Raw genomic sequence first — 26,129 nt, 5'->3', positions numbered from 1 at the left:
TAGAATGGATGTGGAAGATGTGCAGGTTGGCTTGGGAGGAAGGTAGAGTCCCGGAGGATTCAAAGTCAGGTATAATTATTCCCCTACACAAAGGAAATGGGGAAAAAGAAGTGTGCGGTAATCATAGGGGCATTTGTCTTCTTAGTGTAATAGGAAAAGTGTATGGTAGGATACTTACTGACAGAGTTAGGGAAATAACAGAGGAATTAGTTGGAGAAGAACAGGGAGTCTTTAGGAAGGGAAGAGGTTGTGTAGATCAGATATTCATTCATAGATCTTTAGTGGAAAAGTTTCTAGAGAGGGAAAAGAAGTTGCATACGGCCTTCATGGATTTGGAGAAGGCATGTGACAAGGTGGATAGACAAGGATTGTGGAAAATAGTAAGAATATATGTAGTAGATGGGAAGTTGATGAATGCTCTGAAGAGTATGTATGATGGTGCTAAAGCTGCAGTGCATGTGGTTGAAACAGGGATGTGTCATGTCTCCATGGTTGTTCAATCTGTACATGGATGGGGCAATAAAAGACATACAAGGTAGGGCATTGGATGTTGGAGCAGCCCTAGTGAGAGAGGGTAGTGTTTGGAAACTCCCTGTACTGTTGTTTGCAGATGATATGGTGATGTTACGTGAAGACGAAGGGGAGCTGCAAGGCTTGGTGGATGAGTTTGGGAGAGTGTGCAAGAAATGGAATCTAAGGGTGAATGTAGGGAAGAGTAAAGTGATGGTCTTTGAGAAAGGTGAAGTCAGTGAATGTACAGTGAGGTTGGATGGTGAGGAAATGGAAAATGTGATTACGTTTAAGTACTTGGGTAGTGTGATGAGTAAGGATGGAAGTTTGGAGGGTGAAGTGCTTGAAAGGGTACAACAAGGAAGAAAGGTTGCAGGTTCCTTGAAAGCAGTGATAAGAAAGAGGGAAGTGAGCATGGAAGTGAAAAAGTTACTACATGACAGTATTGTGAGACCAACTCTAATGTATGAAAGTGAAGCTTGGACGCTGTTGGATGGATGCAGGTCAAGAGTGAGAGCAGTGGAAATGAGTTATGAGGAGCCTGTGGTCACATGGAGAGACAGGCTGAGAAATTATATAAAGGAGCGTTGTGGTCTGGACGTGGATGTGATAGGAAGCATTAGGAGGAACACACTGAGGTGGTTTGGCCATGTGGAGAGGATGGAGGGTGAGGGACTGACGAGGAGAGTGTATGTGAGTGAGGTGGAGGGGGGGGGAGAGGAAGGGGGAGGCCGAGGATGAGATGGAGGAATGGAGTGGAGAGGTATATGAGAGAGGGGGGTTTGAGTTGGGAGCAGGGCAGTGAAATAGGGGGGACAGAGCTACGTGGAGGCAATTTGTTTGTGGCTACCCCGTGCGGGATTGAGACATCTTGCAACAGATACAGTAGATAGATAGATAGATAAAGTCCTCATTAAGTATTGTCTTTTTTTTTCTTTTTTTTTTTAAATCATGTTATATGTTGCTTTTTTGTGTTCTCATTATATGTTTCAGTAGTGGGTGAGGGCACTCACCATCCACTCACTTGATGTAGTGCTGCTCTCAGGTGACTGCCCTTTCCTCTCTTCCTTCTTTCCTTCCGTCCTCTTCTGTCTTTCTTTTCTTCATTCATTCTTCTTCCTTCTGCCTACAGGTGACTCTACACTACCTCTTCTGTCTTCTTTTCCTTCATTCTTTCCTCTTCCTCCTGCCTGTGGGTGACTACACTGAATGACAAGCCGAATGGTTTCCTGTAGCTTACACCAGGAAATCATTTACTATGTTGGGTGGTGACCATATAACCAAATTATGGCGCCTGGTGGTTTAGTGGGTAATTAAAGCTCTCCAATCGGATTGAGATGGTGCAGGTTTATATCCAAGGGGTGGTTGGGGTTTATTGCTCATGTAATGTCAATCGGGGATGAGTGAAGTTGGTCACTCTCATCTTAAATGTCAGGGCCAACTTGCCTAGCCCCGGGCTCGTACACTTCTCATGGGGCAGCATAGGATTGGATGATGGATGGATGGATTATATGTTGCCATTCTTATGCCCCCCCATATGTTTTTTTTTTATGCCCTCGTTATATGTTTTTTTGTGTGTCCTCATTATATGCTTTTTCGATGGTCTCATTATATGTTGACTTTTATGTTCTCATTATGTTACCTTACCTTTTTTATGTTCATGTTATATGTTGAGTCTTTATGTTCTCGTAATTTGTTACCCTTGTTATGTTCTCGGTATATGTTACCATTTTTATGTTCGTGTTATACAGTGTATGTTACTGTTTTCTTGTTCTTGTTATATGTTATTACCAGCTGTGATTGCGAAGCTGCTATTGTTTTCAATTTGTTTGTCTGTGTGGGTGTATCTGTTAGCACGATAACTCTGCAATCGCTCAAGATATCACTGCAACATTTTACTGGTGTGTAGTAGGGATCAAAATCTACGCGTTTGAAATTGGTGAACGTAGGTCAAGGTCAAATTCCGAGCCGCACTAGATGTGTATCAGCTCGCGGCTGGTGTGATTTCCCTCTAGGGGGGGCCTCTGGTCTTTTTGGTGTTCTCGTTACATGTTACCTTTATGACCTTGTTATAAGTTACCTTTTATGTTCTTGTTATATGTTACCTTTTTTATGTTCTCGTTGTATGTTTCCTTTTTATGTCCTCGGTAGGTGTTGATTTTCATATGCTCTTGATATATATCAGGGGTGGGGAACCTTTCACCTATTAAGGGCCATTAGGATATTTTTAACATCATTCGTGGGCCATACAAAATTATCAGTTTAAAATCAACTGTAACCCAGTGCATTATATACTGTATATATATATATATATATATATATATATATATATATATATATATATATACAGTATATAATTGAAATGCAGTATAATATCACCGAGGGCAACCCAACATCCTCAGAAGGAGCCCACAGAGGAGCATATACAGCGTGGCTGGACTCCAGGCGACAGGGACATAAGTTCCCCAGGGCTGCGCGCCCCTATCACCCGGAGCTCGCCCGCCGCCACCGTAGCAGGAATACGAGACTACCTTCCGGGCAAGCCGACCACCGACAACCACGGGGTGGAGCTGTTACTCCAGCTCCAGTCAGCACCTCTGAGACGGCCGGTAACCACTCAACACTCCTACAGGAGGTGGCCTGCGGCCACTCTGGAGGTAATCTGGAGGTAACAAGGAGATGGCCGGTAGCCACTCCCGCCTTCGTCAGGAGATGGCCAGAAGCCGCTCTGAAGGTGCCCCTAACGAGATGGCCGGTAGCCGCTCGACCCTCCTACAGGAGACGGCCTGCAGCCACTCTGGAGGTAACAAGGAGACGGCCGGTAGCCGTTCCCGCCTTCGTCAGGAGACGGCTGGTAGCCGCTCTGAAGGTGCCCTGAAAGAGACGGCCAGTAGCTGCTTGACACTCCTACAGGAGATGGCCTGCAGCCGCTCCAGAGGTATCAAGGAGATGGCTAGTAGCCACTCTGAAGGTGCTCCTCAAGAGATGGCCTGTAGCCGCACGACTCTCCTACAGGAGACGGCCTGCAGCCGCTCCGGAGGTAACAAGGAGATGGCCGGTAGCCGCTCCGAAGGTGCCCCTAAGTCGGCCTGTAGCCGCTCCCGTCCCCAGGCCACAGCCGGTAGCCGGGCCTTAGAGATGGCTGGTAGCCGTGCCCCTAGAAGGCCATGGCCAGTAGCTGGGCCCTACAGTAAGAGACGGCCAGTAGCCACTCCTCCGTCAGGTGCTGACTCCTGCCCACAAACCTATGACCCAGAGGGAGCCCCCAGCCTGGAGGAGTACTGGAGAAGCCCCGTGACTATCACCGGGCTCTTCTCCCTGCAGCCGGTTCCTGAGAGGACTCGCCTGATGGACCCCGACGTAGGCTGACGCCGCAGCCCCCTCCTGACGGCGTCCCTGACTGCTGGGGACCGCAGCCCTTGGGACCTCCAGACTGTTCCCAGGACATCCCGGGTGGGACCTCCCTATACCCCGACACTGGGGATCTTCATCCTCTGTCAGGCACCTGAGCGAGAAGTTCATGCAGCTATTCGGCCCCAGCCCTGAGGGCCAGACTCCCGCCCCAAGCCCTGAAAGAGCAGAACCCTTCACCACCAACACCCTGGACGAGAAAGGATGCCCCTACGCGTGATCCCATGGCCCCTGAATACAGAGGCCCCTGGCGGAACTCAGCCCCGTCAATAGTGAGGCTAAGTCACCTCCGCCAGCCTTGTACCTGACTGCCACTGCGCCCAGACCCTAATGTGAGTGTCCGTGACATAGTGAAGTAAGGGCAGAACAGTGAGTTAACAGAATAGGGGAAGTCAGTGAGAAAAGCATCATTAATAATATAAAAGTGGTGGAATAAGCAAGGTAAAAGTGAAACAGTGAACACGGCAAGGCAGTGAAATACAAGTCTATCTCAGTGAACACACTACCAGATGGTGACACCACCTCACGCTAAGATCATGCGGAGGCCCCAGTGCAAATGTAATAATTAACGACCCGACCAACAAACTCGTTAGCCTACCCACGGTGAAATAGTGCAACCACCTCCACGAGTACACAGAACCTAGACTTTCCTACAATACAAGTGCATAGCCTCTCTGCCCTAAGTGCTATTTGCCGTACCTGATCTTGTCCTGAGTAGTATCCTGCACGATATTAACATCCCATATCTAGGTCTTAGAATTATAATTGTCCAGTATACCTGTATTTGGGACATCTGCCCATTCCACTGTAGAATTTAGCATTACACATGTAAGGTTGTTGCCATGAGTTTTTGTGTCCTGCCTCTCTCTTATTTGTCTAAGCTCTGGTCTAGAAAGAGAACCCCGCTGCACACTAGGCGTTAGAGAGACGGGAAGCTGACCCTAAAACATAAAGCATTACACTGGTGGACAGCAGTGGTTCTTGACCCGGGCATAGGAGAGAGGTAATCAGGAAATACCGGCAAAATGGCAACCAAAGCGCATGTGCAATTACCTAAATTCAACCCCGAACAGTATGATGTTCACACATACCTGGCAATTATTAAACCTTTGCTAGATATCGGGTTCGAGGATGACAAGCAAAAAATCGCGGTCATACTCCTACTACTGGGCAAAGCGGCAGCTAATATAGCACCCAAGATTATCTCGGGGCTCATCCGGCAGAATTTCATGAAACTCGTGATTCAGCCCATCACTCCATCACTAGGTAAAGTGGTGGCACTATCCCAATTGGATAGTCTAACCTTTGATGGCAATTAGGATGATACTCTAATCCAGGCCAGACGCCTGGTCACTGCTGCCTACCCGGAGGCAGATGATGAAACCTGGGAGCAAGACACCTTTAAAACTCTCCTTAGAGTGCTCCCCAGCATAGTCAAGGAGCACTTTATAATCCATGACCTTACTGGAGACATGGATAAGAATATCCAACTGATACTCTGCCTCCTGCCCTACACCCCAGCAAAGCAACGTGGTGAAAAAGTTCTCCACGAATATCCCGGCTCCCCCAGTCAAGCCATGTCCGCCTATGCCCCACACCAGCCCCACCCCAGCATCCAGCCTGCCTAGGATGCACCCCACCCACCGGTGCCCCAGTCACAAGGAGAACTCAAACCTCATTCAGGTGAATCCCTGGGAGTTCTCTGCTTGCAGCTCCAGGTGCCCACTGCACGATATCAGGGACCAATTAAAAGCTGCCAGATGGAAAACCACCACCCCAGGCCGACGTAAAGTCTCCTCCCTAGAGAACAAGGAACCAGAGGACAATCCTGCACCCACAGAGGAGAGCGAACCCGGGGAACAGGAGCCAGAGGAAGAAGGCCCCCGGCAGTTGGATTTTTAGGACCGCCCCCGCACATTCCCACGGTGGCGGGGACCACTTCCCCCAAATCCCACCCCTCACTTAATCACAAGATGAAACTGAATGGGGTGAAAGCCAGACTTCTGGTCGACATGGGAGCGGCCAGATCCTGCCTGTGTAGCCACTACTTCTTCTGTCATAAGTTGACCTTTGGCCCGCTATTCCCGATGGCTACTCACCTTGTGGTCGCGGGGGATGGCCTCCTGCCGATCCGTGGGAAAACACGGGCCCTGTGTGTCGACACCCATCAGCTGGCGTCGACACACCGCAAGTTCATTGTGTTTGACTCTTCTTGCTGCAATTACAACAGATATCTGGGGCTGGACCTGCTACAGAAGTTAGGGGCCACCATTGATTGCAGCTCCAGTTCCAGAAATCCCCCGACCCCCCCATCCTACTCGGGCTGTCTGCACCTGCATGCCACAGTCCCAGCCGGAAGACTCCATGTCCCCCCCCCCCCGCCCTCCTTCCCCGCCACCATTTCCTCCACTGTCACCATTCCCCTCCACCACGAAGCCTGGTTGCCCCTCAATCGGCCCTTAGGTACATCTGTCCTATTCTCCCCCCTCCTGCCACCCGGAACCCTCTCGGCCTGCCTCCTGCCCCCAACCTTCCTTCCTTCCTCATCACACGGCAGTCCGGATTGCCAACCTTGCCCCCTCACCCCTCACTCTCCCTAAAGGGCTTATAATCAGAGAGATGGAGGAAGCTGAGCCCTGTGCCCCCTCCCCCTCCTGCTCTTCCACCCCTCTGCCCCCCATTCCTGACCATCTCTCCGCCTACCAATCAGACACCCTCCGCCGCTGCCTCCTGGATATCCAGGATCTGTTCGCGGCAGGACCCGCCGATATTGGACATACCACCTACCTGGCTCACGAGATTCACACGACTGGCCCACCGATCTGACAGCCATCCCACTGGAAGACAAAGAGCAACTACAACGTAGGCATACTTTACAAGCTTATGAAACCACCGTGTCTAAAGATCCAAACAAATACACCGGTGCTACATAGCTGAGCATAGGTGAAGTTCAGGGAGTGCAGCCAATTCTGCATACTTTAAAGAAACTACATAATTATATCCATGAGCTAGAGAAGATAGGAGTACCACAACGGAATTTGATGGGCTCATTCACAGAAAACTGGTACCAGTGTTTCATGGAAGTATATTTTGCTAGTAAAAATACAAACTATTCTTAATATGATTACCCACAAAGTGTTTAATACTCAAATAAAAAAAAACGTGAATGACAACAGATTAACTTAACCATCCATCCAACCATCATCCAATCCTACGTTGCCCCATGAGGAGCGTAGGAGCCCGGGGCTAGGCAAGTTGGTCCTGACATTTAAAATTAGTGACCAGTCTCACTCATCCCTAAGTGGCATTACGTGAGCAATAAACCTCAACCACCCCTTGGATATAAACCCATACCAGCTCAATCCGACTGGAGCACCTTAATTACCCACTAAACCTCTAGGTGCCACAATTTGGTTATATGGGAGGGAACGCCCACTGTACATCCCTCATCCACTTCCTCCTCCTCCTACAAGAGTAGCATCATGGTAACGGCCACTGTACGTACCAGGGAGGGAACGGCCACTGTATGTACCGGGGAGGGAACGGCCACTGTACATCCCTCATCTGCTTCTTCCTCCTTTGGGAGCAGCCACGCGGTGACGGCCACTGTACGTCCTTCTGCTGCTACCCCAAGGGGCTGTGGAACCGTGACGATGGCCACTGTACGTGTCAGGGAAGGGACGGCCACTGTACGCCCTTCGTCCACAGTCCTGAGGGTTCTCCCGGAGGAGAAGGTCCCATGCGCGGCCCACTTTCCACTCCTCGGCTGGGTGGGATGCCCTTCTCTCTCTCCCTCTAGGTGTGGTTCCCCAGAGGTGCTGCCGTTCCAGGAGTGGTGGCAAGGTCCTGTCACTGAAGGCAGGGTTCACGCCCTCCAGCCTGCCCCTGGACGACACCGGATCCTGATGGACGCCCCATGGGCGAGGTGCCGCAGCCAACCCCTGACGGCGCCCCCACCTAGAGGCGACTGCAGTCCCAGGCCTCCCAGGGCCAGCCCCCAGACCCCAAGGCGGGACCACTCTGGCCCCACTCACCGTCAGCCCTCTGACAGGAGCAAGAAGCGGCAGGCCCAACTCCTGACACTGTTTGGCCCCAGTTCCGAGGGCCCCTTACCAGGTCGAGGCCCAAGCAGGAAAGGGCCTCTCTGCACCCCAGAACAGACACACGCCCGGGCCGCGATGCCCCCGAGAGCTGTCCTGTGCCATCTGCAGGAGGGCTCCCCAGTAGGGCTGCCTCCAACCCCCGGCCACCACCTCAGTTAAGCCCAGACCTCAGCAGCCCACTGACGACACCTCAAGACTCCAGTGTCGTGCTAGAGACTTAATAGTGACAGTGACTGTATGAGGTATAGAAAAAGTGAGACAGAACCACCACCCATAAAGTGTCTCTACACCAGTTTATCCAGGGTGCCGTGTTAATGCCTAAGCGCCCTAGAACCAGAGTAATATACTAGTGTGTGGCCAAGAGATCAATATACCACGTAGAGTCCAAAGAGACAGTGTATGAACAGTGTCACCATATCTGTGTGATATTCTCTTACGTGGTAACTCATGTGTAAGCACAGTGCCCATGTGATATATTGTACCAATATTAACTGACCTATCACTATACTCCATCCACATTCAGTGTACCATTGTATGTATATTGCAAGGAAGTTGGACTAAGGCAATATATGTGTTAAGGTGTCTTGCCGAGTTTTTATGCCCTGTTCCTATGTAAGTGTTCTATTTCCGGTCTAGAAAGAGGACACCGCTCAGTCGCTGGTGTCCTTAGAACAAGAAGTCGGTCTAAAATCATCCAGCATAACAAGCAGTTTTTACGAGAGATGTAATATGATCTTTCCATGACAAATCCCGAGTAAATGAAACCTCAAGCGTGCTCAAGGATGATGCAGGATTAAGCTGAATATTATTAAACATTAGTGGGTACACCTATGGAAGATTTTGTCAGGTTGATTGGTGTAAGAACTGAGTCTTTGATGCATTAAAAACAACAGGATTATTTTTACCCCAGTCTGAGATATGAGCCAAGTCAGACATTAGGTGTGCCATAGCCTCATCCCTTGTTTGTTGAAGTAACTGCTAAGATGGGCGTTGCGGGAACCGAATGGAAAGGTCAAGGGTGGAGTCATCAGCGTACGAGTGGATAGGGTTAGATGTACAGCTTAGAAGGTCATTAATGAATAAAAGGAAGAGAGTTGGTGATAGGACAAAGCCTGAAGAACACCACTACTGATAGATCTTGGAGAGGAACTATGGCCGTCTACAACAGCGGCCACAGAATGACCAGAAAGGAAGCTAGAGATGATGGCACAGATAGAAGGACAGAAACCGCAAGAGGGCAGTTTGGAAATTACAGATTTATGCCAGACTCGATCGAAAGCCTTTGAGATGTCAAGTGCAATGGCAAAGCTTTCGCCAAAGTCCTGAAAGGAGGATGATCAGGAGTCCGAAAGGTAGGTGAGAAGATCACCAGTGGAGCATCCCTGACGGAACCCATACTGACGATCAGAAAGAAGGTTGCGATAGGAAAAATGTTTTAAAATTTTTCTATTAAGAACTGACTCGAAAACTTTTGAGATACATGATGTTAAAGGAATTGGATGATAGTTTGAGGGTAGGGAATGGTCACCCTTCTTTGGGACTAACTGAATGAGAGCAAAATTCCAGCAAGAAGGAAAGGTACAAGTTGATAGACAAAGGCGAAAGAGTTTGCCCAGGCAAGGCGTAAGCACAGAAGCACAATTCTTGAGAATAACAGGAGGGACTCCATCAGGCCCATATGCCTTGTTAGTATCGAGGCCTGCGATGGCAGAAAATACATCAGCTGAAGAAATTTTAATGTCAGCCATGAGGAAGTCAGAGGGGGGAAGTGATGGAGGAACAGCACCGGAATCGTGGAATCGGAGGAGAAAGTCTGAGCGAAGAGATCTGCTTTCTCATTAGAAGAAATAGCTCCTGAGCCATAAGAGTAGAAAAGAGGAGGGAAAGATGAGGAGGTAAAGTTGTTTGAAAGGTTTCTGGCAAGGTCCCAGAAGAAGCGGGAAGAATTAGTGTTGGAGAGTTGAGAGCATTTAGTACGGATGAAATTATTTTTAGCAGAGCGAAGAACAGACTCAGCACAATTCCGGGCAGAAACGTATAAAAGATGTGATTCAGGAGTGCGTTGGCTCCAGTACTTTTTATAGGCCCTCTCCTTGTTGCATACTGCATTAGAACAAGCGTGATTAAACCAAGGCTTTATTTCATTAGTCAAAGGATAAGAGAAAGGAATGTATGCTTCCATGCCCGATAGAATAACCTCCGTAATGCGCAAGGACACTCAGATGGCTCCCGGCCATGGAAGCATTAGTCATTCCAGGGAAAATCAAAGAATTACTGCCTGAGGGCCTCCCAATCCGCAGCTCCAAAGTGCCACAAACGACGTCTCTTTGGAGGGTCCACAGGCCGTACCGGAGCGATAGGACAGGTTAAGGTGATAAGGTTGTGATCGGAGGAGCCCAACGGAGAGAAAAAATTAACAGTGTAAGCAGAAAGGTTAGTTGTAACGAAGAGGTCAAGTATGTTGGAGCTCTCTCCAAGGCGGCCAGGGATACGGGTAGGATGCTGTACAAGCAGGTCTAGGTCATTAACCTCTTAACCGCGGGGCGTCACTTTCGTGACGCTTGGGAGCGAGGGATCATACCACGGGGCGTCGCTTTTGTGATTTTTTGAATTCACCCGGGCTTCCAAGTGGTGGCTTGTATCATCTATCAGTACTGCCAATGTCCAACACTAGTCAGCACTCCTAATCTCATCTTTACTCCCATCCATTGTTGACAATTTAGCCATTTCTCCCCATTCTTGACTCCCCTCCCTATCCCCCCCTCCATTACCCTATCCTCTCGCCTGCCCGGCCATGCTACGCTAAGTAAATCTTCCCTGGAATTTTTCACTGATTTCATCCATTGAAATAAGCCCTATGCCCTATTCTTATACCAAATAATATATACAAGAAATAAGGTAAGTGAGAGTGCCATACACCTGGAATTGGCTAATTATCACCTGACAACACCTCACGTGCACTCGTTCGCTAATTTTCGCTGTTTATTTCCCCTTGAAATATGCCGTATAATCTATTTTTGTAATGAATATACATATAAGGAGGGAAGGGAGAAGCCTAAGTGATATTTACATTCACCTGGAACTACCTAATTTATAATGTATTGTCTAGATTTCCTGCCAATCATTTCACTGCTATATATTAGCTGCTGTCAAGAGGCTAACATTGGCAGTAATGGATTTCCCTAGGTAGGCCACCACCCCGGCCCACCCTTATCAGTTCACTCTCAATCTTCCAATGTGGAGGTACGTCTGTTTGCTCTTGCTGACTTCAGGGACTTTTCACCCCCATGCAAAGGGCCCTGTGACCTTTACCCCCTACTAAACCTCGTGTGGAAAGAGGTAAAGGGCTGACAATTGATAAAAGAGTGACTACGATCTTTCTATTGAGTAAAACAGTGCAAGTGGAATTGTAAATAATGTGTAAACAGCAAGTGAAAGTAATGAATGTAAATATACGTGAACTGTGGAAAATAGTTTTAAGTTACTTCAAGTGACAGTGCATAACAGTGTAAATAAAATAGAAATGTAAATAACGTAAATAAAATAGAGAACGTAAATAGAAATGTAAATGAGTAGTATTATAAGAATACGAGTATATACCCTAGGAGTAATGAAAGTGAAAGTTTCACTCTAGCATGTCTGAATACTATGAGTTATGAGAGTGAAGGTGAAAGTGACATTCACTCTCAATGCTAGTATACAGGACGAGAAAGTGAATGCTACGTATTTTACTGAAAGAAATTGAATCTCTACAGTGACAATAAACTAATACTACTGAAGGAAACTTATGGATAAAGACTGTATTATATAGTAATAGAAATATAAAGTGTGAGGGGTTTTATGAATAATAAATGACAGAATACCAACAGCGAACTAAACTCTGACAAAGCTAAATGTAGGGTTTTGGTGGAGTCACCCCCTCCCTGCACTGTTGCCACGTTTCGGAGCTGACCTCTCCATCAGCGATGACCTTGACACTGTTTCCCTCTTGTGATCTCCGTTTTTCTATAATACCCCCTATACCCCTGCCACCAACACCCCCTATACCCCTACCCCCAACAACACCCCCATCAACAACACCCGCTATACCTCCACCACCAACACCTCCTATAAATATAGACCTCCACCACCAACACCTCCTATAAATATAGACCCCCACCATCAACACCTGTATAATAATTAGCCGTTGATAATTGCTATGCTATTTTATTGAGAGCATAAGGAAATGTAACCTACCGTACCGTAACTGCTTGACTCTCTCTCTCTCTCTCTCTCTCTCTCTCTCTCTCTCTCTCTCTCCTCCTCCTCCTCCTCCTCCTCCTCCCAGGTGCATTGGGAAACATTCTACCCTATTGTTCAAACTCCCATCTGTCTTAATCCTTCCCACTGCCTTCGTTCCTAAATCCCTTAATTGATCTATTTTTAACCTAAGTGTCCCCACACCTTTTAAACCATTTACCTCTTTGTCACTATTCTCCACCATATGTATCAACTTGTATTATATTGTGTATAGAACTTTCATACTGTATGCTGTACTACTGTATAATGTATAAGAATACCCACTGTTTAGTGGAAATAAAGTTTTATTATTATTATTATTATTATCTCTCTCTCTCTCTCTCTCTCTCTCTCTCTCTCTCTCTCTCTCTCACGTGTCGCGTGAGTGCTGCCACCCCAGAGCTGTTTGATATATTTATTCTAATTATGAAAGGATCGCCTCTTCCCACTTTTATCCCTTCAAATTTTCTTGCAATTATACTTGCTAAATTAATTAGCAATGTTAGAAGTGTTGGGGAAGTAAATAATAATTAGAATATTTTTAGAGCAATACTGCCAAATTTTTATGCCACGTTTCTCTATTATCGTATAATATAGTATGCAGAATAGTTTTATTCTTCCTTGATACATGTCAGCACTTTCATTACAGTTATATTAGTATGAGTTATGTTTATGTATCATTCCTACTACACAAACCACAGGCGTTATACATCGTAGGGTTAGGAAACATGGCAACAGTGCAGGGAGGGGGTGACTCCACCCAAACCCTACGTTTAGATTTGTCAGACTAAGTGGGAAGGTCATACGCGCTCGTAATTTTCATTGCTTTCACAGTGGTTTTTATTTGGAGTATGGATCCGAAACTACTTGATAATCATAGTGTTTATAGTGTTAATATCTGGCTGTGGTAATCATATTACTGGTTGTCAGGAAGTGTAAAGTGGAGACTTCGTTACCCAACTTCAGAGGTCTCCACAAGTCCTACGGTAATCGACGAAGGCTCAACAAACATCCCAGGAGAAAGCTGAAGGTATGTGCCATATGCATATGTAATTTTAATATTCTAGGACTAATAACTGATTTTTGGCAAATATTTTTTGAGAGTCTGTCGGAGCCCGAATAACCCCGCTGGAGACGCAAAACATTGGGAAACATGCCCGCGGTGTAAGGGTTAAGGATAGAAAAGGTGTAGTCTTGTTCACCAGATGGCATTAGATAAGGTTAGATGGAGGTAAGATAGGGTTAGATAATGTTAGATGGGTTTAGATTACATTAGATGGAGTCAGAGAAGGGTAAAGGGGGTTAGATAAGGGTAGAGGGGGTTAGATAAGGGTAGATGAGGTTAGATATGGCTTGATGAGGTTAGATAAGGCTAGCTGGGATTAGATAAGGCTAGATTGGGTTAGATAAGGTTAGATGGAATTTGATGTTAGATGGAGTTAGATAAAGTTTGATAGAGTCTGATAAGGTCAGATGGAGTTAGACAGGGCTAGATGGGGTTACATAGGTTCGATGGGGTTAGTTTAATTTGAGTTAGAGTAGGTCTGGTTAGCTTAATACCAAAACATCTCCAAAACATGAGAAAAAAAAAAATCACACCAATTTTCAGAAACACCTAGGTTCCATGGTCGAAGCAATGTGAAGTCAATAAACATTTCACTGATTACTTTGAAAATCTACCAAAAGTACCATGAAAACCTAACAGTACCTTAAAAAAAAAAGAAGTTCCTAGGACACTTCCAATTAACTTTATGACAGGAATTTCTGTCTAACTAGAAAGCAGCACTAGAGAAACTAACCCAATAATCTAACAAACCTAACTCATCCTAACCTAGCCAATCATCCTAACACCAAACCTAATTACATCAACACCAAACCTAATTACATCAACACCAAACCTAATTACATCTCAACACCAAATCTAACTATCTTAACACCAAACCTAATTACATTTTAACACCAAACCTAATTACATAACATCAAACAATCACATCTTAACACCAAACCTAACTCACTGAAACAACGGTGTTCAAGAAAGCCGATAATTCAACCCTTACCTGCTTGATTTCTGAGGCTAAGCTATTGCCTTAACGTATTTCACTAACATACTTAATTTGCTTACCTCAATTTTCCGCCGATTATGTGCAGCTTAGCTGAATTAATTTTTGTTGTGGATGGTTCGTGAATATCTTGGTAGCCACTTAACTCGCGTTTGTCTTGCTATGTGCCCTCGGCTCTTGAAAATGAAATCTCCCAATATGGGTGCCAGGACCAACATCCGGGAACCCTGAAAATTTCAACTGAAAATCTATACTCGGTAACTTAAATAATTGTCCGGGGAAAAAAAAAAGAAATATTAGAAAAATATGTTAATTGACGAAGACGATGAAAGTCTATTGATGTAGTACTTCTGCTGCTCAATACACGTAAATCACGGCTCAGTTAAACACTTCAGCGGATGCGCAGGTCCCCAGGGAGATGGGGGTCACGACATCACGATTGGCAGAGTTTCCCGCTCTCATTTGAATCCAAGCACAAAACTATTAGACTACTCTGATGCTGTTTTTCGTCTTTGTCTTATGTTCATGTAATCCATAAAAATACCAAGTAACTTTTATATATGGTCTCTCTAACACCAAGACTAATACAAAAGGCACAGACAGACCAATGATGAGATGGAGGGATTGGAGAGGTCTATGAGAGAGGGGGGTGTGACTGGGGAATTTTTTAAAAGGGTGCCCAACTACCACTAGCATATCGCCTCCATACAAAGACGGATGAAGCTGCAAATTAGGTCCCCACCCATGAAGGGGCACCCATTAAATAACACTATTCAACGTATTCACCCATTGAGACCCGGGATGTCTTACTTTGTTCTTTCCATCTGATAGTTTTATTTAGTTTAGGACCTACTTTTCGAACTGCAGGAGTTATATACGGTCGTAATAAAGCATTAGAATACGAGAAGACTGAGTAAAATCATGTGATGGCAGCAAGAGTAAAATCAAGAGGGACGTCAACCGGATTTAGGGGATTAATAAACAGGTGGGGAGGGGAGAGGTACGGGAAGGCCGAGGATGAGATGGAGGGATGGAGAGGTATAAAAGAGGGGGGTGGGAGCTGGGGGGGGGGGACATCGAAATGGGAGGGGACACGGCGACATGGAGGCGATTGGTCTGTGGCCACCCCTTACGGGATTATGGCATCTGCCAACAGAATCTGTTGAATAGATTGATAAAATGAACAAGCTGATAAATGATGAAGAAATGCCAGCAGCCCCATATAACAGCCAGAGGTAGTCATTAAAATCTTATGGGGGTCCCTTAGCCTAGGTAGGGGACTCCTATAGGCGATCGTCCCCCAGCGAGGTTAATCCGACTCTGCCTCCATATAACCCTGCCTTTCCTCCAGCTTCCATCACTCTCGCTCCTAGGCTTCTCTTTCTCTCCCTCTTCCCCTACCTCTCCCTCTCTCCCCCCTTCTCCTATATGACCCCTATGCAAGTGGTGCATTCTAACCATTTCACCACCAGGAAGAACCTCTGTTAATGAAGATGTTAAATGTCTTACTTTTCATGCTGAAGAGGAATGCCTTCTCGTGGTGGCACCAGTATAACCAAGCAACTCCACTGTCTTACTATACAAATGCCCCTTCACTCCCTATCCCACTAAAGGAGGACTGTCGACAGCTGGAGGTACATATCATCCTGCAGTCCACTGAGTTCAAGGCAGGATGAGCCAATTACTATAACAGCCGTTCAGTTCAGTCTTCCGCCTAAACTGAATAAACAATCTTTCCTTTATGTTATTCCTCGCCCCTTCAACGTGGATGGGTGAAATTCCCAGAGGAGTACAAAACAGGTGTAGCTACGGATATTTGTCAGTTTCAAAGGATGTCTCAAAATATCGCCACTTTTCAGACAAACACGACGCTCCCTTATTGAAGGATTTATACTATCTTTTTACCGTTGCACACTTACCTCAATCTAGGCAGGGCAGGGCAGGGCAAGGCAGGACTAGGCAGGGCAGGGCAAGGCAGGACTGGGCAGGGCAGGGCAAAGCAGAACTAGGCAGGGCAGGGCAAGGCAGAACAGGCCAGACCAGGGCATGATGAAGGCGCTCAGACATCCTTGGAAAACATTCTAGACTAAGTTTATAAAATACTTGAGCGGGTATCGAAGTTACGACAGTTGAAATAATCTGATATCAGTTATTTTTTCATAGTATTTTTTCAGACATTAAAGCACTGTGATTGGAGTTGTACAGTACCTTATTCCGAAAAACTTGCATTTTCCATCACATCCATGGGGGAGCACTCCGGTTCGTCATTCTTGGTCATGGTGGAACAGGGGACACTCCGATTCATCCTGTTCACCCAAGACTGTAATTAGCAAGATAAAAATAGAGGTCTAAAACTTACATTAAGATTATTTCACAATACTGCTAAAAGCTGCAAATAACAGTCAACTGAATATTTGACAGTATGAAAAAGCATAAATACATCTTACTCGTATATAAGTACTGTAGTATTTTAAACTCACCTATGTTTCAGCGCTGCGGTAGAAAAAACCACCACCACCACAAAACCAGACAAAACAACAAAAACCAGGATCAACCACAAAGAACAAAATCATACCTTGAGTCCATGCAGCCTACCTAATATCCACCTAACATCCAGCTCCATTCTATCGCTCCTAAAACCCACCCTAGCCTACACATCCACCTAGTCAGCTAAACCACAGTCCACCTTGAAGTACCCGGTACCTGTTCTATCCAGCAAGGGAGAAAAAGATTAGTACACTATTATTACCATATTATTATTAATTATTATTTAATATTACTTTACAAAATCGTACAAATCTACATGGGTAGAACTGATGATTGAATCCATTCATCATCCAATCCTATGTCGCCCCATGAGGAGCGTAGGAGCCTGGGGCTAGGTAAATTGGTCCTGCTATTTAAGATGAGAGTGACCAGCCTCACTCATCCCTGAGTGGCATTACGTGAGCAATAAACCCCACTCACCCCTTGGATATAAACCCATACCAGCTCAATCCGACTGGAGCGCCTTAATTACCCACTAAACCTCTAGGTCCCACAATTTGGTTAAATGGTTATATGGTATGGATAGGGTGTATGTGCAGGAGTAGGTGAGAATGAGAGGGCAAAAGAAGGAGTGTGTATAGCTGTGAGTAAAAGATGGAAGAAGAACATAAGAGTATGGATCAGGTTGGTCAAGGATTGTGTGGGAAAGGCCGCGGCCACACGGCCACCCAAACATTGCACAAAACATGGACCTGGTGCATGTCTATAACATGCCACGTTCATGAATCGGAACAAGCCCAAAACATGAACCGGGCATACTGTCCCGAGTTAATTTTGAAAATTGTTTGAGCACTGCTTCGGACATGTCCAAAACTTATGACTGTCCACACGAGGGCACAGCTGGCAGTTACTGTCGACATGTCAGTGGAGGAAGACATCTTAGCAGCGGCTGCTACAGTGATAATATGTGGCTACAAACACAAACGGCGTCGCCGATTCTGGGTGCGGCCATCATTCAAGTTGGGTACTGAACACGGAGTTGTTGTACAAGGAGATGGTTTTTGAAGACGAAGATTTATTGCCTGAACAAATCAAGGACACTGGGTCATTTAGAAACTTCGTCCGTATGTGTTCAACAGATTTTGAGGTGCTACTTGGTAAAGTAGGTAACACTCTTACGAAACAAGACACTGTTATGAGGAAGGCAGTAACACCCACAGATCGGTTGCTTGTAACGCTACGGTATTTGGCAAGTGGGGATTCATACTGTAGTCTCAGCCGCATGTTCAAGATCTCTAAACAATCAATATCTTCAATTGTTCCCGAAGTTTGCTTAGCACTAATTAGTGCACTAAGTGATTATGTGAAGGTAAGGAATAATTATAGACATACGTTTTATTGTTTATTATTATAATGGTCATTATTACATATATCACTACAATCGTGTACAGTAGCAATCAAAAATAAGTACCAACACAATTTAATTCATGGCCCATATCTATGTCAGAGTATATTGTTGAGTCTTCCATTAATGTAGCGAAACTTAACCTACCCAAACTAAACCGTAATTTATCCAGAATGAATGTAATGTGCCAACTGGCATCCCTACAAGGCCTGAATAAAAATTTTTGATTGCGACTGAACATTTGCATACAAATAATTAAGGCAAACAAATCAGCTGGTGAAAAGTAAATACAATGTATATTTTATAATATTACCTTAATTTTGTAAGGTAAACAGATATTTTAATCCTGTTGGTGTATATCACTTAAAAAAATTTCTATTTTATCGTACTATGTAATTGTTTATATACATGATAAGCATTTCGAATGATGGCGTTTATAGATTTGTTTTCATATTTGACTACTGCATGGGGTATAAATGAGTATCATGGTCAGGATTTTGTGATTGTCCCAAACTAGAACATGGCTGTGAATGGTCGTAAACGCCTCAAGGATTATCATATATACCTTCCTCTGCTTGAAACAGTATATTTAGAATCATATTCTGTACCTTGTTCCTAGCATGTGGTGTACTTAGTTTTCTAACTTTATAGGCCACTAGGTCACCGAAGGATTGGTATTCATCTCGTACTTTTTTTTCCTGCAAGGATTTCATAACTGTGTACGCTTCCATTACCATGTCCTCGTGCTTTCGTTTAGGGATAGAGCGCCTGGGTGGCTGTGAAATACCGGCGACCAATTCCTCCCTATTACTGCTACTGCTGGCTCCTTGATCCACTTGATCCACGTCTGTAGTGACATTATTCTGGTCATCCCGTGTAGCCACATCACTGTGACTATGCGTAGAAGTTTCCTCACCAGTACTCTGCAATGGGCACGTAGCAAGCATTAACAACGGTATGCGAAGTATAATTGATATTGTTAGGAATACATGGTGACGTTTGAGAGATCTGGGTGCGGTTAGCTGGCCTCAAGCGGGCGGATTGTTGCTTCGGAATGGACTACCTGTAATAGCTTCCGAGAGGGAGAGTGTGAGAAAGATTGAGAGCGACAGATAGAGAGTAATAGTGTCAGTCATCATTGGCCAAGCGGGACACAAAGAAGACTATATACTTACTTTTCCACATAATTTTTAGCTATGTGTAAAATATAACTCATGTACAGCCATGGCTGATAGTCCTTGACCAGGTGGTGGTGGTGGTGGTGGTGGAGAGCCACAGTGAATAGTAAACAGAGTGCTTGAACAAGTTGACCTTCCACTCCCCACCACCACCACCACCTGGTCAAGGACTATCAGCCATGGCTGTACGCAAAACGTATTCACGGATACAATTAATATGTTTAGTCGACCAGAATTATTATATGCAATTAATAACATTCATTTTCTTTATTACAAATTATTTCAGCTCCCTGAATCGTCGGAGGAGTGGCGCAAAGCTGAGAGGGGATTTCGTAACAAGTGGAACTTCCCTCATTGTGTTGCTGCAGTAGATGGCAAACACATCAGCATACGATGTCCACCACACAGTGGGAGTGATTTCTTTAATTACAAAGGTTACTTTAGCATAGTTCTCTTTGCCGTAGTTGATGCATCCGACAATTTCATGTATGCAAATGTTGGTTGTCAAGGGCGTATTTCTGATGGTGGAGTGTTTGCGAATACGGAATTCGGCCGAGCACTTACTAGCGGTACATTGAACCTACCTACACCACAACCACTACCTGGTCGTCAGAAGGACGTGCCATACGTGTGTGTAGGTGACGATGCGTTTCCCTTATCAGAGAACTTAATGAAACCATATCCTGGGCAGCATGATAAGGGATCTGGCGAAAGAGCATTCAATTATCGGTTAAGCAGGGCAAGGCGTATAGTTGAGAATGTATTTGGAATATTAGCAGCTGCTTTTCGAGTGTTTGACAAGCCTATTCCCCTCTCATCTGACAAAGCAAAGAATGTTACAATGGCATGCGTTCATTTGCATAATTTTCTCAGGAAAGGGGAAACGTCAAGAATGGCATATAATCCATCTGGTTCATATGATATGGAGGATTTAGATACTGCAACCATAATTAACGGGGCATGGAGATTATACTCATCTGACACAGCTGTGAGGGACTACGTAGCAATTAATCCGGGTGAAATCCTTATTGGGCACGATATTCGCCATGAATTTAAAGAATATTTTGTCTCCAATGAAGGTCATGTATTCTGGAAAGATCAGTTTGCATAGACATCAATGCCAATTTACAGCGCATTTCCCTACATACACATTACTATATTACAATTTTACTTTACCAACTCCTTGTGCAGCTTAACAAGTGAGTTAAAATATCAATTTACAATTTGTGTTTTATTCCACTTTATACATGTGGATGTGTATCACGTTCCCTTAATTAATTTACATGAGACATTAATTATTGCTTATAAGTATTTCTGTTGAATGTTGTTTTTCTTTGTATGTATACAGTATACATTCATATACATAATTATGATGTATCAACATTAATGTATGAGGTAAACACAAATGTGTAATAAATATTGGTGGTATATTGCATGTTACTTACCTTAATTCCAGCATCTAATGTTTCCCTTGGTTTCATTTTGTCCAATAAGAACTTCAAGCTGTTAAAGGCAAACCAGTTGCCCTTGTACACTTCATCACTTCCAGCTCCAGATTTAGCTTTCATTTTCTTTACTTCCCTTCGAAATTGTCCAACTAATGTTTCCATTTTTTTTACCACGTCTACTCTGTCCACACTTATTTCGGCACTTATTGCTTTCCATGCATCACTTTTCTTGTTTCTGTCTTTACAATTCGGGTTGGTAGGATCCCATAGTGTAGGATTAGCATGGTACAAATCAATTAAGCGGAGTACCAGGTCCCGTGGCCACTCCATAGCAACGCAGTGTACTACGTCTGCTCTAGTAGGGAATGGTCTCACAAGTGGGTTGCTCGCACGCTTGTTCCCGGCCAAGTAATGTCCACACTGCATAGTCTCAAAACATGTCCGGGGGTTTGAACGTCCAAACGAAATCTGTCGAACATGAACCCGACCATGACTTGGGCAGTGCTTCGGACATGCACCAAAGCAAGTTTCCCTGCAGTGTGGCCGCGCCATAAGACTGAAAGTTGGAATATAAATGTGGGCGATTGTGTGCGTGTATGCGCCAACGCAAGATCCTGCAAGCAGAGTGAGAGAAGAGTTCTGGACCAATGTGGAAGTGTGCATGGAAAAGTTTGGAAGGAATGAGAGAGTGTTTTTGATCGGTGATATGAGTGGTAAAGTAGGGAATGTGAAGGTGGATCTGAGTGGGGTGTGCCTGCTGAGACAGCTGAGAATGGCAGTGCGTTAGTGGACATTTGTGCTGGGAGGGGGTTGGTGATAGCCAATACCCTCTTCAGGCACAAAATGATCCACAGGTATACATGGCAAGTGATAAGAAGGGTGGGTGGTGAACTGAATGAAAGGAAGGCAATGATTGATTATGTGTGTGTGGATGAAAGGATGAGAAGATGTGTAATGGATGCAAGACCTGATAGAGGTTGGGGGAGTGGACTTTCTGACCAGTACTTGGTGGTGGCCAGAATCAAGATCCAAATAAGATGGAGAAATAGAAGAAGGGATGGACGGGAAGAAGGAGTATTTGCAAGGAGAGTGGAAAGGTTACAAGAGGATGTGAAAAAGGCAGAATAACAGACAGAAGTGGAGGAACGATTGGGCAAATATGAATTGGACCAGATGGGGGACGTGGAAGGTGTGCAGGATATGCACAGAAGAAATATGTGCAGCATGTGATGTGGTGAGTGCAATGAAGAGAAGACGGAGGGGGGTGCAAGGAACAGCGTGGTGGAATGAAGAGGTGAGACAGGCGGCACAAAAGTTGAAAGCATACAATGATTGGATGAGAAATAGTTAAGTGGAAGAAGTTGAGAGGCGGAAGAGAGTTATAGGTAGAAAGAAAGGAAGAGAGAGGAAAAGATTAGTAAGATTAAGAAGAGAGTGGATGAGGAATTTTGAAGGAATTTGAGTGTAAAGTGGAGGGACTAAGAAAATGTTCTGGAAAGGGGTGAAGAGCGTAACACAGGGTGGAAGTGAAGCTAGCAGGAGAGTTAAAGATAAAAATGGTAGATTACTAGTGGAGAAGGGAGAAAAAGTGAGCAGATGGAGAGAACACTAAGGAATTGTTGAACACAGAGGATGGAAGTAATGCGAGTATAAGTGGCTGAAGAATGGCTGGGAGGAGGGAGGTGAGAAGACAGGAAGAAATCAGTAGGACAGAAGTTGTGGAAGCAATGAAGAAAGTTAAACTGGGGAAAGCCCCAGGAATTGATGGAGTGTGTGGTGAAATGCTGAAGCATGGGGGAGAGATAGTAGTAGAATGGATGTGGAAGATGTGCAGACTGGCCTGGGAGGAAGGTAGAGTACCGGAGGAGTGGAAGTCAGGTATAATTATTCCCTTGTACAAAGGAAAAGGGGAAAAAGAAGTGTGTGGTAATCATAGGGGCATTTGTCTTCTTAGTATAATAGGAAAAGTGTATGGTAGGATACTTACTGACAGATGGAGAAAGAACAGAGGAATTTGTTGGAGAAGAACAGGGAGGCTTTAGGAAGGGAAGAGGTTGTGTAGATCAGATATTCATTCTTAGATCTTTAGTGGAAAAGTTTCTAGAGAAGGGAAAGAAATTGTATGCGGCCTTCATGGATTTGGAGAAAGCATTTGACAGGGTGGATAGACAAGGATTGTGGAAAGTATTAAGAATATATGGAGTAGATGAGAAGTTGTTGAATGCTGTGAAGTGTATGTATGATGGTGCTAAGGCTGCAATACGTGTGGATGGTGAACTGAGTGAATTTTTCTCTTTGAAGGTTGGATTGAAACAGGGATGTGTCATGTCTCCATGGCTGTTCAATCTGTACATACCGTAGATGGGGCAATAAAAGAGGTACAAGGTAGGGTAGTGGATGTTGGAGTGTCCCTGGTGAGAGAGGGTAGTGTTTGGAAACTCCCTGTACTGTTGTTTGCAGATGATATTGTGTTGTTGAGTGAAGACGAAGGGGAGCTGCAAGGCTTAGTGGATGAGTTTGGGAGACTGTGTAAGAAACGGAATCTAAAGGTGAATGTAGGGAAGAGTAAAGTGATGGTCTTCGAGAGAGGTGAAGTCAGTGAATGTACAGAGAGGCTGGATGGTGAGGAATTGGAAAACGTAAGTACGTTTAAGTACTTGGGTGGTGTGATGAGTATGGATGGAGGTTTGAAGGGTGAAGTGCTTGAAAGGGTACAGTAGGGAAGAAAGGTTGCTGGTTCCTTGAAAGCAGTGATAAGAAACAGGGAAGTGAGCATGGAAGTGAAAAAGTTACCACATGACAGTATTGTGATACCAACTCTAACGTATGGAAGTGAAGCTTGGACGTCGTTGAAAGGACACAAGTCAAGAGTGAGAGCAGTGGAAATGAGTTATTTACGAGGTGCCTGTGAAGTCACATGGAGAGAGAGGCTGACAAATGAGGATATAAAAGAGCGTTGTAGTGTGGATGTGGATGTGATAGGAAGTGTTAGGAGGAATACACTGAGGTGGATTGGCCATGTGGAGAGGATGGAGGGTGAAAGACTGACGAAGCGAGTGTATGTGAGTGAGGTGGAGGGGGGGAGAGGGAGGGAGAGGCCGAGGATGAGATGGAGGGACGGGTTGGAGAGGTATACGACAGAGGGGGGTGTGAGTTGGGAGCGGGGCAGTGAAATGGTGGGGGACAGGGCGACGTGGAGGCGATTTGTTTGTGGCCACCCCGAACGGGATTGAGGCGTCTGTCAATAGAGAGAGAGAGATAGGTTACCACCCAGCGTTTCGAACGGTTTCCTAGTGTACAGGAAATCATTTGGCTTGTCACTCGATGTAGAGTCACTCATAGGCTGAAGGAAGAGGAAAGCATGAAGGAAAAGAAGACAAGAAGGAGTGTTAGGTCACCCATAGGCAGAAGGAAGAGGAGAGAATGAAGGAAAGACAGACAGAAGAAGAAGGGAGGAAAGGGCAGACACCCAAAGCAGCTCAACATTGAGTGAGTGGATGGTAAGCGTCCCCACCTACCACATGAAAATTTTTAAAAATCAAAAGCATTTATGGAGCCTACAATGATTAAGGAAAAAAAAGGGGGGTTACTTAGCTGTTTTGTTGTGGGACACTGGCCAGGTGGTGGAGTCCCATAGTAGCTGTAGTAGTAGTGGTAGTTGTAGTAGTTGTAGTTGTAGTAGTAGTTGTAGTGGTGGTGGCAGTTGTAGTAGTAGTAGTACTTGTACAATTCCGTACAAGTGATGTCCACAGACGTAGTAGCTCCATCGAAAGTCCGGAAAAATAAATAAATTATAATAACGGGAACTGTGACCTTGACCATATTCTCGTCGGTTAAGGAAGCTCCCTAACCTCTTCCTATGTGACTTTTTGTGCTTATTACATGCAATATGCTCTATAAATCGAATACTGCCAACTCTGCATTAATAACAAACAAGAGGATACTAACCAGCCACAAAATAAATCGCTGAGGAAGAAATGTTAGGGAACAAAAACCGAAATAAATATGCAATAATGAAAGACTAACAAGCAAAAGGAATATGTAAACTAAAACCTGAACCAAAATAAACCAGTAAAAAGAATGGCTACATTCCTAATATTAATACCATTATTAATACTAATCTGACCATGAAATAAGGAGAGAAGCTGGCGTGCTGATAAAGGGATAGAGATAATTTCTGCCTTGGACCGCTCACCACCCCTGCTACTTGCAGAATGACGACTGACTAGGGATGGTTTGGAATGTGAAGCCTTAAATCTTAATTCGCAAATGTTTCACTCTCGACAGCTCAGGATACATCGAAGCACCTCTCCCGTGGCAGTTTATTTTACATATCCCTCCTTATCATTCCCTTGTATTTTATCAGTGTAATAAGGACGTGGTTTGCACTGGTAACATACAGGGAAATATTAATGTACTAAATGCAGAAATAAACTCGGAAGCGAAAGTGCTACGGGACCACCTGAACCGACCCGAGTACTGGCCAAACAATTTCGAACAATTCCAGTATCTATTTCTGCAAGAAGGACAAGGAGGGAGGAGAAAATAATTGTACCATATAACTTTGTTGCTACAGGGAACAGACCGGAAGTTTGTATTTGAAGCTTAAATATGCCAGAGATTTGTGATTTAGACGAATCACTATTTTCGACGACCCTTTTCCTGGTCAAAGGTTCGAACTTCAAAACTGATGTCAATTTCTCTCTCTCTCTCTCTCTCTCTCTCTCTCTCTCTCTCTCTCTCTAATATATATATATATAGATATATATATATATATATATATATATATATATATATATATATATATAACAGCTTAGCATAGACCTCTTAGTTCGCAAGGGGTTACTTAAGGCAAAATCTATAACCTCTCCAGTTCGTAAAGTATTTCCAAAGCTGTTCCAAAGCTGAACAAACCTGGAGACATCAAAGACAAAATTTAAAAACTGCATAATACGTTACAGAATTCCAGGAGTTAACCCTTTCAATACGATGGTGAAGTTATATTCATGTTATATCCATACCATTATATTCAGCTTAGGAGAAACTTTGTTATTTACAGTTTATTAAAATCTGAGGAGACTTTTTGTAATGATCAATGAGAGCTATATATTTTATAACAATTCACAACGCTTCTCCGAAGCTGAATCAAACGGTACGGATATAACAAGAATATAACAACCACATCATCGTACTGAGGGGGTTTACTCCTGGAATCCTATTACGCATGCACTTATTTTTCATTTTGTCAC

Source organism: Coenobita brevimanus, chromosome 111, assembly GCF_032717465.1.
Source record: "Coenobita brevimanus isolate Jiangsu-jjx chromosome 111, ASM3271746v2, whole genome shotgun sequence".
In the NCBI taxonomy this organism is placed as follows: Eukaryota; Metazoa; Arthropoda; class Malacostraca; order Decapoda; family Coenobitidae; genus Coenobita; species Coenobita brevimanus.
The sequence above is the reverse complement of the archived record's forward strand: the minus strand, read 5'-3'. Positions refer to the sequence as shown.